Source organism: Varroa destructor, unplaced genomic scaffold, assembly GCF_002443255.2.
Source record: "Varroa destructor unplaced genomic scaffold, Vdes_3.0 BEIS01000004.1, whole genome shotgun sequence".
NCBI lineage: Eukaryota > Metazoa > Arthropoda > Arachnida > Mesostigmata > Varroidae > Varroa > Varroa destructor.
Genome location: NW_019211457.1, coordinates 51,149,899 through 51,161,296, shown reverse-complemented (window position 1 = coordinate 51,161,296; position 11,398 = coordinate 51,149,899). Strand labels below are relative to the sequence as shown.

Here is an 11,398-nt window from a genome sequence, read left to right as displayed (position 1 = left end):
TATATCTTTGAAGTAGAACGATTTTAGTTACTGGTACGTGCTATGAATATCCAAAGGAATAAAAGTTCAAATACAATTTTACAGGCCCCTCTGTGCGCCTCGCAGAAGTATAACTTCGGCACCGCTCGACCTTATCTACAGAGACCTTAGATTGATTGGCTTTCTCGGAGGCAGTTATATGTATTTTTTATGTGTAATGGCACATTTGAGCCGTCAAGCGAGCGAAAGTACTATATCTGATCGAGGTCTACATTCCGATATGCCACAAACACTCATGTGGGAATTTAACATATTTTGAATGTCCTTTTATATATCAAACTAATCATGGTGATTAAAATGTGTAAAGCGCGGCAGTAATCCGTACGAATTGCATCAAATGTGAGTGCTATTAGCATAGTTCAATCTGTTAGCTCGAGTGTAGAGGCGTCGCAGTCGTCCAAAGTGCCTGATATGGCCGACCGAGAAAACGTGACACCCGCCAAAACACGCTTCGTATTTCAAGTCATAACAACGCCACTTTCAATCATCAGCTAAAATTAGCCTGCTGATATCGATATTCGATAAAATATCCGTCGGCCCGTTGTTGTTACTATGCTAAATGCTTGATTATTTATGTGACGTACAAGTTAAGGAAGCAATCGTCAAGATCGTTCTGCTCTACCCCTCAACAATAACAGTGAGTAATTATATAATTACTTCGTAGTCGCAGTCAATTCGATCGTACGCTTAAATATATAGCTTGTGTTACATAATAATTCATTAATGTACTGTAATCGTAGTAACGATGTCGTTTCCTAATTATAACGCATATTCTACAATAACGTTTTAACAAAAAAACAAAAACCGACATTGGGATGCTCCATAGAAAACCGTGCTCATTACCAGCATAATTTACATTACATAACCCTTATTATATTATAAACCTTAAATCTAACCTATTAGTATTCAAGTTTTTTTCTAATAAATAAATGCATGATGTCTAAGCTTCCGATACGTAAAGCTGTCTTCTGAAAAAGCATTTCCTCTGAAAAAGTTTGGAAAAATCAAAGATTTTACGTAACGGCCAAAAAGCCCGCAGAGCACTGACATCCCTAGTGATACAAACGTGTTCGATTTCCTTTGGGCACCGGAAGCACAGGACACAAGTGCTCCCAATTGAAACGCTTTCAAAACTAATCAACTACTGGATAAACTGAAGAAGTACAAGAAAATTTTCACCATCTGGAAAAGATAATCGTCGTTTTGTCAACGGGAAATCTGCAATCTCTTTCGTTGCTACTGGACTCGTTTTGCTGGACAAATTGCCTTATTTGATCCGGATTTAGAATGACGGTCACTAGTCATCACTTTTAATTAACTCAATTTCAATGAGGTTCATTGACAATTCATGGAACAATAATGTGCTGATGATTTAAATTGTTCCAGCGTTCGCATCAATAATTCAGCCCGTGCTGTTTTCTTCGCTTTGAAACACCAGCAGATTTTTTTGCTAGGTGATTTGATTTTGACGTCACCAACGTAATATGACGTTAGTTTTTTTGAATCTGCTGCTGTTGTTGACTGGGTTTATTTTAGATACTGACCTGTTGAAGAATGTCCTCTTTTGGTGCTGTGCTCAATCCAGTGAAACCCACATCTTTCTTAAGCTTGTTCCTCGCGTGGAGGCATCTGCCAGCGTCGATCCGATTTACTAATCATTTGAAAAAACTCTCTTGACCTGCAAAGTGATTGGATCATTTTTGCCGTACGGAAGTTCCTCCGACTTCTATAACCTTGACTGAATGTTTTATATGCGATGATTTCATTGCGCGTGGGTATGTTTTTCTTTACGTCCTGAAGCAAGCTCGTAGTTAAGCTAGCCCCGTTTCGGCTTTAAAGAAAATGTATTAAATGTGTTAACAGTCAGCGTCAGCGTTCGACGACAGCAACGCCCTTTCCACGAGTGGCAACGTACGAACGCCCTGGAGGATTCAGCCCCCCTAAGACTAGATCGGTACTGGTTGTCGGGATCGGCGCAAAGTATGCTTTGGCTTTATCTTCAGCTGTGTTCTCTCTGATTGTAGGCTCACTTCGGTTCAATGTTAGCCTCGACAAGCCAATGAGCGGAATATTTGCAGAGGCAGCATCACCTGACATACTGACATAATTCCACTCGGTCAAGGACTGAAAAATGACTCAATCGAGCAAAAATTTCGCTAATCCTCTTGCGTGACGAAGGCCAACGTTGCAGCATTATTACATCGACAGGAATCACCTCGATTGATAATTATTGATTTTTGACGCTATCATTAATGCTGTGCACAGTTTATATTTGTGAATTTTGGGCTAGGCGTGCTTTAGCCATAACGAACAAATTGTTGCTGAGGCGTTACAACAATCGGGTAAGCATCGCAGAAGGTGTTCAATTCCCTCCTTATTGTTACGTATAACAAAGGGCTCGATTAATTTATAATGATGCATCTTCTAAAGGCTGAACTGAATCGGTGATATTTTTTTGCTTTGGGTTGATTTTATGTTGCCGGATTTTTTGTAGTAAGTTTCTTTCTGCTAGCGTTTTCGATGGCAAAGTAGAGAGAAGTTGTGTTTTGTTGAAAACGCCTAATTTGTCTTTCTATTGGTTCTACATAATGTCGAAAAATTGAGATTTATCATCACCATATGTGAGCTCTGTGTCGATGAGTGGGGCATTTTTTTTGTTAAATTTTATTAATAGAACAATGTTTGTTACGCATTTTTTTCAACTAAATTTTTATTAGGTAACAAAGAGCCGCATCCTAAGTGTAAGTGTAGCTCTAGGTATAGTTTACGTTCATTCTCGATCCCCAAGTTTAGGGTGGCACAAAAGCAGAATGCGCTAAAAATCAAGCCAAGCTCCAATAGGATTAACCAGGGTTCTTGTATTGGAGGTGACGGATTTTCGGAAACGCTTCGAAATTATCCAAAGAATGTTCTGTGTAATGGCTTTGATTTAAATCAAAGAAAAATATGTTTATAGCTTGTGCCAATATTCGCCTAAGACATAAGGTTACCCTTAGAATATTAGGCAAAATATTAGGATCCTGGTGAAGGCAATCATTTTTGTGTGCTGCGTCGCCTCGGCGCGCTCTTACATCTGTTATCGCTCTAACCTTGGCCTGATATGGAAAAAAAGTGGAAATCATCTACTTCTACTCGTTGCCTATTTCAGCCTTAACAAAAGATTTTGGCATTTGCCTGCACAAATAGTAGTCCATTTTTCTATTGAGAGGGTGCAGAATCCGCAAAGCTGTCTCTCAAATATCTTTTAACTTACTCACGTAGCATTATTAATAAGAGCTCATCTTGTTTGGCTTCCAGCTGGGAATGTTCTAACTTGCCTGGTATTCGTGATGTCTTAAAGCTCTGACGTTATCCCTAAATGGAAAACTGACTTCATTTGTGTAGCAGTTCCTACGCTTTATCGAGTCTGCCTCTAAAGCGTTGTATAAGATTAGTATTTAGATTAGTTAGACCACTTATTATGCTTGGCTAATGATCCTATTCCTATGTTTTCTAGATTGTAGAAACAAATTCTGTCCGATATTGCTGTTTGGCCGTTTGACAAGATCGGTAGTACATAGCCGGTCGTTCTCGCTACCACTAAGATTCACAGCAGAAGTATGCAGTTTATGAAAAACTTTGACATGTTGGGTAAACTTCAAGTGAAAGAACCGACTCTATAGATCAACTTTGTAGAACTTATTAATATTTTTTCCATTGCGATGGGAAGCTCATCTATTGAATGATCAGCTGTAGCTGTTTCTCGATGTCGGAGGTTTAACGAAGTCTTCCAACATATAACCTGTTGTCGCGTACGGATCTAGGATAAATGTAGATAGTTTTTTACGTCATTAGGCCTATAGGTGATCAGTTTATTAGCTGTATGTAAATCAGTTGCAGGTGCAAGAACTACCTGCTACACGCTAGATGAATTTACATGTTCCATGTTAATTGCTTATTTTGGGTTCGTTATCAAGTTATGCCTACCTTTACATATGGGATGGTTTGATTGATCGCTACGACATTTAGCCACCACGTGGTTAGAAAAAAGCATTTTCTCTGATGACACGTTGCCTTCATTTCTATAACATATAATGGTTTTGTTTCGCTTTTGCCACGAATAATGTGTAGCTTGTAACTTGAAATACGTATCCTCTACTCGGTTTCGGTAGTGTTCAATTTGCCGGCTATGTATTATACCGATCAGCGAAGTCCGTTTTAAGCTTCGGCTTTCTGTCGAACCCACATTGCTATTTTATTTTTGAATTTACGAATAAGTTAAGCCTTCATGTTGAATGGTGAACGTTCAGCCATCAAACAACCTAAAGCTAAATAGTGCTCCCGCTAGTAATTTACGCTACTTCTAAAACCTTGATATTTTAAACACGTTTATTTTTTGTATTTAGTTTATGTGTGTGTCAATCCTGCATCGTTTGACGCTTCGTATTTCTTTCTTATAATATTGACATTAATTTCATATCAAATCATAATAAACGTATTCATTTCCAGCCAGAAGAAGAAAAGTACCTTTTAATTTTTTCAACCTTTAAGTTTAAGAGGTTTAGCCTTTAAGTTTTCAAACATTTTATACGGATTATATTTTATAGACTGAAACAGTGCGATCTGTGGTGGCGTGATATCGTTGTACTAACGAAACGCGTAGAGTGTCCGAATCTATGGCTAGATGAATATTAGATAGAACGGTATTTTTACTACGACTGTGTAAATCAGAGTCTACTCGTAACAGATCCATCATTGAGTTTGTTAATTACGAGACATTTTTGTACTGGAAATGTAGCCAGTATTTAGCACAGAACGCCGGAGCACAGATCATTTGAGTTGGGTGTGCGAAGCTTGATTTCGGAGTTAAGGGGTTCTTCTGAAAAATCAGTGGTGATTGCAAACAGACAAATGATTGACGTTTCAAAGCACGGCAAGTCGGTACATTTCCGGTAGAACGAGCTATTGCAGGAAAATTAATTGGTTCATGAAAGACTATACATTGCGTGTTACCATCGTACTATTTTGCATCAGTATGATGTAAAGAGAACGTGTATCTCTTTATAAAATCGTTCACAATCGTCCCATGTTCGGTATTGTATTATCCTCTACATTTACCTATATGATCGACTTCGCTTGTTCTAGGCATGTCCCCTGTATACCGCAGTAGTTAACACGTAAGTTCATCTATAAAAGAGTCTATGGTTCCCGCCAAGCTTTGTTTTTATACCAGCTGCAGATCTACTTCGCTGGTGGGCGTTCGACAGGTAATGTAGTTGACCGGTTCACGTGCCATTGGATAGTCATTGAACTAATTAAGGTGTAAATATGGCGTCTTCGACAAGCAAAGTGATATCTCTACATCCTCTGTGTTCTGAATCGCGTTTGCACTGCATCAGACAGCCGATTTTCAGTACGGCAAGAATGCACCTATTTTAAGATGAATATGTACCTAGCTTTAGTAGGCGGACAGGTCGTCATTCAACGGTCGCGGGAGCTACTTTTTTAGAGGTAGCTAAAAATGGTCAATTTCTTTTGATCACCAGGGCTAAGATGTTTACAGACACTTGTCAACAGACGTGGCCGACAAGTGTGGTGATGCTTCCTTATCCTTCTTGTGGCGGTCGAGTCCTCTGCTAATGGTCCTTTAGACAGTAGTAATAAGAACGCATCCTTTTATGACACGCTTCTTTCACGACGTTCTGGATTTTAAAAACAATTCTATAAGATCTAGCAATGTATGATAACTGCTGCTAAGCTTTTGCATGCATGCTTGGCCTAGTAACTTTAGCAGCTGAACAAAAGCGAGCCTTTTCGACAGCCGTGTCCGCTTCGGTTCATCTCACAAAGTAAGGGAAGGTCTTGCACTTTACCATTGAACCAGTACTTGTCTTTTCCCAACTCGTTCGCGACCTCCTACATAATTTACAGCATGTAGCTAACTATTACACTGTTTAAATGCGACTCACTTTGCCTTTGGCGTAGTCAAACTTATTCGTCGTGCACATTTACGAAATCGACCTGCGAAAGGGAAGGAAGGCCTTCTGTGAACGCACAGACCTGTTAGTACACGGTGTCAAACAGTTTCGTTGAGTTTACCAAATAAACTCTATTTCCTAAATCAGCACAGTGGTTGTAAAGGTGGGACACTCGTGCACAACTCGGTAGGGCCAGACCGTACGTTAGGCCTTTATCGAGAAAGTCTGTTTTCATTGTAAATGTGCGTTGTTTACTTCCATCCCACTACGGTCGCTTGTGGTCGCTCCATGAGGTTACGAAATGAGAACTTTTTGTTTTTTGGACGTCTCCAGTACACGTATGATATTGCTATAACCATTGGATATATTATTTAGGTTTTTATTTAAGTAAACTTGCTTGAATTTTTTTTTGCTAATTAGTCTAGCATTTGTATGTTATTTTCCATATCTCAGTCAATGGGCCGCGATTTGCGTTTCTCGCGAACCGAATACATCAGTGTGTTCATATGGGCACAGCTCTACGCCCTTAAGGCTTATTTGAGCTGCAATATTCAACTGCTACTTTTATTGGCCCGAACGTTGTTATGATAGTCAGTCATTTAATTCCTTCACCGATTCCTGATAATGTTCTTGCGCATGTCGGCTCGTCAGTAATTTCCCTCTGTAAGGACCCCTCTGCAAAAGCTGGAATTTACTGCAGTAGCATAGGTGGCATAACCAAGCGCAGACAAAACATCATCACCTCTGTTCTGACCCTAGCTGGAGTAGAGAATGGACAGCCCTTTATAAACAGACTTAGAAGACACGTCGATAAGTTGTGTGACACAATTTGTTTTGCAGAGTCTTATAGATGGCGACCATTCCAAAGCATTTGTTGCGGTCTGGGTTCAAACTATTACGCTCTAGCCATTCTTACAGCGACACGATTTAACTCCGACTAGTACCGTGCCTATTCGTAAAGCATACTGAGTTAATCCTATTACCATGTTAAAGGTGACAGTTCCGGGTCGCGTCAGGTCAATGTCAATGAACCTTAGCACAGATATGGGTTAACCACTTGTCACTCCCAGTTCATCGTCGATAGTTGCTTTAGAACTTTCGTTGTTACTGAATTTGGCTATTTTGTGAAGACAATTTGAGTCCGTGGGTGTTTGCACCTAATAAGGAGCACCCATGAACAGCAGGTTTTGGCAGGCATCGAAGGACGGATTTATAAGCTAGAAGGATTCTATCACACTAGACAGGACATACAGCTACATATTGTAGTTTCCTAGAAATTATTGGTTAAGGCGTGTAGTAGCCGACTTCAAGAACGGTATGTCCAGAGGTTTGCCTGCCCGCAGGTATCAATAACACCTTCACGGCCTTCCCACTTATTCAGGAGTCCATTTCACTTAAGTACATTATTTATTCGCCTATCTTCTGTAGCTTTCTTGGTAGAAGGCCGGTTTATCGGCCGTCTAGTTCTGTTAAGAGGATACAACAGGGCTCTTTAGGTTCATCTAGCTTCCATTGTTCGCCCATTTCTAAATATAAATTCATTCTGTACTACGGGTGCGAGCTGAGGTTAGAAGTTTTCGCCCAGAACAAGAGCCTCTTCATTTATTCTCTTCAGCTCCAAGTTAATCTAGTTGGTGACGAATTTCATTTGCCCAATGCGTATTTTTTAGTTTTTATACTGTCTTCATTAGACATTGACCTAGGCTTAAGTTTGCAGATCATACAGAAAGTAATAGAATTTTCAGAAGGTAATTAAAACTCGTCCGGATCCCATGACAACGATCGAATGTAGTTGTAGGTACTGTTCATCATTACTGTGAGTTGAAGTTTACCTTTTTTGTCAAGTTTTCTAATAAAATATACCTTTAATCACCTCTTAGTGCTGTTCATTTGGCATGCATATCACTTGAAATTAACTCTTCTGTTCAACAACAAAGAACAACTTCTGTTTTTTCAAAAGCTGCTCAAAAGCTGACGTCTTCGTTTGGAGATGCGTACGCAGATACTACCTTGGATCCAACTCCTATTCGTATAATTATCATACCTTTCCACACGCGGTTCTTCCGCTTTTGGAATGAGCTGCGCCCATCCGCTCTAATTGGGATGGATGTCAATTACTAGCGCTCACTACCCTCTGCCTCTCTGCGTGGATAACCTTTGTATTTCAAGCTTTACGACTACTATCGCTGTTAGGTATAAGTTCATGAGATGGCTGGCTCCCAGCAAACGAGGTCTGCCTATGCTTGGCTTGAACCTAGACAAGTGGTAAAGCCTAGAATAAGTCATTCGAGCTGCAGAGTACCTTCGGTACTGCATAGCACTACGGGCTTAACTTGCTCGTAAACGACTCTGATTACTGGCAGATTTTTCCTTTCATCGGCACCACGATCCAAGTGTGTTATAAGACTACACGTATTGACAGAATCTGAAAAAATATTTCAAGCGCAACGTTCGTTCGGCACAATGACATTTTCAAGCAGGCCACTCTTTAGGCCACCTTTCTCCTAGCTAAGGCCTGACGGAGAACCTAGGATCTTTCAGCACTGCCTAGTAAGCGGGCCGTTTTTTCAGCAATACATGTAGCTAAGCTACAGTCGGTCATTAACATTGCTTAATTTTGTCGCTTCCCGGGTTTCTCCGGAGTGTTTTGCAGTGGGCTGAGAATTAGCGTCATTTCGTATTATCTGATCATGCTCACCCGGACGCATCTTGACTACTTATCGTTTGAGAATACTCATATGTATGGTCGGGTTTGATTTTATATTAGCCGCCGCCATCATTACTTCATTTCGATTTGTACGACTCCGGCGCACTGCTTTGGGATCGCCTGAGCGTTCATTTTAACCATATCGGAGCGCGGGTTCTAGAATGGTGGGATTAACTATAATTTACGTATTTTGCTATCGCGCGAATCATTTAGTAAATAAGTATGTTCCTGGCTCATTAAGCGTGCGGGGCTTACCACCTCGGCTCGTGCAGCTGGTAGCCTCGAAGTAGTATCTCAAAAAAACATACGGATTGTATTGTCGTTGTTCTTGGAATAAGCCGAAAAAAATTTTCACATGATTTGATGAAAAATGACGTCCATTTTCTGTGTATTTTTTATTCTTATTATTCAATGATCTCCAGCACGCTTCGGCTGCACTTTTATGATTCTATCCTAGCATGAGAAATTAATTTTCCAACAGCCTAGCTATAATTAGCGTATTAACTGGAATAGTTTGCTTGTTCATTGAGCTCTTCCAAATCTCAACGCAATACTTGTCATTTCGATGTGCATGAGTCAACCTTAGCGTACAGATCGGTAGATCTAAAACCACTAATAGTTCGGATTCAGTGGCATTAATTTCTTTTGCCCCATCATAGTACAAAGTCTGGTCGTTCCGTTAATAGTTTGTTCTTAGCATGACCTGTTTCAAGCGATTGTTGTACATGTCTCTCCGTGCATTTTCATGCTTTCAAACAGCTCCTGCTTGGTGTGTATACGGATCCTTCCATCATCCTGCCCGTCGACATCGTGTAAACGCACATCGTCTCCGTGCACGTTGGTCTCCATGCTCCTGCCTTGTGTGGTTTCGTCGTCGTTACTATATTACGAACGTCATTCACGATAGCAACATCATCGGTTTTCGAAGCACCAGGGCCTGACTTGGATGGTGCCGCGCCTGAGCGGGCCAATTCTTTCACAGTTGAGTTGTTAACCAACGCTGAATTAAACATATTTATGAATGATGAGCGTATCTGTGCTCGGTGGATTATCTGTGTTAAACTGACTCGAGGTCTTGCGTTGTTTCGAATACCTTTTCTCCCTTTTGAGTTTCGCTTCTGGAAAATGAAATTTCAATGAGCACTTTTTTGTTTACAATAATCTTGGGTTCTATATGTGCGTCTGGATCAGTGAGCAGCCATTAACAGGTTAGTGCGCCTTAGCAGTTTCGCAAGAAGCTTAGGCGTATTGCATTGCAGTTGAAAAGATTTAATGCGTTATAGAATGCACCAAACGAATGTATAGCCATCGGCGGTGAGTGCATTCAATGGAGGGCATAAATAGTGGCTCAAAAATCAAACCGAGAATGGAAAAATGTCCATGTCTTCCAGAAATAGTTATTTAAGCCTCCGATATGCACAGAGCACAACAATAATAAGAAGGAACACTAAATTTGAATTCATGTACACAAAATATGGTCTTTTCATCTTTTGTAGTTATTTTTCCAATTGATGCTACATATCTCGCAGTTTTCCCAATATGCTACACTTTTCAACAAAAAAAAAAAGAGGACGTATCGCAATTTCATTGCCGAACCTCGTCAGAGTTAACGCGGCAACCAGCTGTCGCCAATATCTCAAATATCACATAGCCAAATTTGAAATATACTTTGTTTTCCCAATGGCAATGTAATCTATTCCATTTAATAATTCCCGCGCAAGGGTGTTGGTTCACTCAGATGTTCTGTGGTACATTTTAGTACCACAAGAAAGACTGTGTCTTCGTTGATTCGGTACCATGTAGCTGCATATGGGATTTCACCTGAATCGTTTGATTTTTGGTATTCTTGCACGTGCCAAAGCTAGCAGTGAGCTAGCCAGCTAGCTTCGTTCCTGTAGACGTAGGCTGTTCTCGTCGTGGCATCTATTTCGTTGCTATAAATTGTCAGGAACCTATTTTGTCGACCTTCTGTAGTCACATTCGAGATTTGCCCTTCAATATATGTGTCATGTCGGCCCAGACTCGCGTTTTCGTTGACAGAGAAGTAAGGCGATATATGCTCATGTTTGTATAGTTCCTTCACTTCGCGGTTTGTTACACAAATAGATTTGTTTATTAGTAATTATAATTATATTAAAAACACAACATGCTTATTCTTAAGCAACGTTTAGTTCTAGCCATTAACAAAGTTTAAACATTGCTCCCGCAAATAATAATACAAACATATTGACCCGTAGCACAGATCGACAGGCAGCACAACTCAGACAAAAAGCCCATGTACAACCAACAGCCGAATTAATACAGATTTTGGCAGCTAGATCGAGAACAAAGGCATCAACCAGTGAACATTTGTTTGTGTGACTGTAATCAATACCTGCAATGAAAACGTAGAGTTTTATTAACAGACAATACCTGTTTGTTTCTCGACAGAACTCGATTCGTTCCATGCCAGAAAGACATAGGTAAGCGAACCCTTTCAACGTCAAAACGTTACGGACTTCTTCATAATGAGTTCGTTTTATTAAACCTCAGATCGAATATTATCGTCGTGTACTGCCAATATGATACGGTTGTCTATTAAAATTATTTTCGACGACTCATCATCCATAGATTGATTTTTACTGGCCCGTAAAAAAAATATATGGATATGACAAAAGCATATCTACCATAAGTGGTACCGGATCCAATTAGGGTA

The 11,398-nt window shown here is 40.1% G+C and overlaps 1 protein-coding gene across 16 annotated transcripts in view; it reads left to right on the top strand.

Annotated features, from left to right (window-relative positions):
• The first annotated feature begins 417 nt into the window (after nucleotides 1–417).
• LOC111250213 (uncharacterized) overlaps nucleotides 418–11,398 on the top strand; it is a 58,323-nt gene continuing 47,342 nt past the window's right edge. For 5 of the 16 annotated variants that reach the window (XM_086987042.1, XM_086987039.1, XM_086987035.1 and 2 more), the window contains exon 1: nucleotides 9,782–9,911. The gene's annotated coding sequence lies outside the window, so the exon portion shown is untranslated. Of the gene's footprint in view, nucleotides 677–9,462; nucleotides 9,912–11,398 lie in introns of those variants that run through there. The other 11 variants (XR_015326352.1, XR_015326349.1, XR_015326350.1 and 8 more) reach the window with 6 other exon arrangements.